This window comes from Fukomys damarensis, unplaced genomic scaffold, assembly GCF_012274545.1.
Source record: "Fukomys damarensis isolate Sample0158 unplaced genomic scaffold, DMR_v1.0_HiC HiC_scaffold_35, whole genome shotgun sequence".
Taxonomy (NCBI): domain Eukaryota; kingdom Metazoa; phylum Chordata; class Mammalia; order Rodentia; family Bathyergidae; genus Fukomys; species Fukomys damarensis.
Genome location: NW_022900947.1, coordinates 52,678,387 through 52,679,633, shown reverse-complemented (window position 1 = coordinate 52,679,633; position 1,247 = coordinate 52,678,387). Strand labels below are relative to the sequence as shown.

The following is a 1,247-nucleotide window of genomic DNA, read 5'->3' as shown; positions in this document are numbered from 1 at the left end:
TCCTATATGCCGCGCTTATCTGTATGTCTAATTCTTCCCCTCTGTTTGGAAAATTTTCAGTCATTAATTCTTTGAACAGCTTTTTTAAATCATTTGCATTTTCTCCTGGTACTTTATGGATTCCTATCAGTCTTATTCTTCTTTGTATCATCTAAGAGTTATTGGATCAATATCTCATGCTCCCTTACTGATTTTAAGAGACCTCTCTTTTCATGGTCACTGTCTGTGATCCTATCTTCTATATCTGAAATTCTGTCTTCGCAATCTTTTATTCTGTTTTGTACACTTTCAATAGAGTTTTTAATCTCCTGGATGTCCATTTGAATCTGTTTAATGGATTCCATTTCTTTCCTATGTTGGGTGTTCATTGTTTCCATTTCTCTCTTATGTTGGGCCTTCATGGTTTCTATTATGTTTCTAAGCTCATCTATTTTTTTGTCAGTTTCTGTCCTGGAGTCTTGAATCATGTCTTTCATTTTGCTCACCATCTCTATGGTTATCTGGGAAATAATTTCTGTTTTGAATTTTTCTCGAGCTTGATTGATTAGTTTTTTTACTTCCTGTGCGCTGAGTTCTGAGTGTCCTGGAGGTTCACTATCTGATTTTTCATCTTCCTTTACCCTACTGTTTGCCATTGGTGGACTGGAAGTCTGTCTTTGTGGCTTGCTTAAGTGTTTTCTCATCTTTATTTTTGCTGTTGGGTTGCCCTTGATTCAATCTCTCATTAAATCTTCCTGATATCATTGTGTCCCAGCCTTTCATTCTCTAATGACTTTTAGGCATTCTCATTTTTATAGTTGAGAAAACAACTCATCAAATCAATCCCTATCCTTTATCCCAATCGATACAATCAATAACACAGTAGGATCAATCACCACCCTTTATAGCCCCCCCATGCCTCTGTAGAGTCTGTCCAAGGACTGGTTTAATCAGGGGATGACAGTGCTCAGTGGTGCTCGTGCGGCTACCCTCCTGGAGCTGGGTCGGAGCCAATCAGAAGCACGCGCTGGAAAAGGTGTGACTCCAGAGGAGGCCCATAGATTGGGTGTCTGTGCAGCAGAGAGAGCTATTTTCAGTATTTTTAATTACAAATTATGCATCAGTGAATACTCTGGTACATATGCATTTTCACATAAAGAAAGTATGGATGTATGTTGAGGGTAAATTACTTGGACATATAATTGCTGTATCAAAAGTAAATGCTCTATAACACTTCTCCAGAAAAAGAGGACCCACAGAATATATAT

The 1,247-nt window shown here is 38.1% G+C and overlaps 1 protein-coding gene and 1 long non-coding RNA gene across 3 annotated transcripts in view; one reads left to right on the top strand and one right to left on the bottom strand.

Moving 5' to 3' along the window:
* Gnrhr (gonadotropin releasing hormone receptor) overlaps positions 1 to 1,247 on the top strand; it is an 18,710-nt gene that overhangs the window by 13,396 nt on the left and 4,067 nt on the right. The gene's annotated exons all lie outside the window — the stretch shown is intronic.
* Positions 836 to 1,247, bottom strand: part of LOC104853275 — a 22,882-nt gene continuing 22,470 nt past the window's right edge. The window contains exon 4 of the long non-coding RNA XR_004515329.1: positions 836 to 1,049. This is a non-coding gene — a long non-coding RNA (uncharacterized LOC104853275). The remainder of the gene's footprint in view (positions 1,050 to 1,247) is intronic.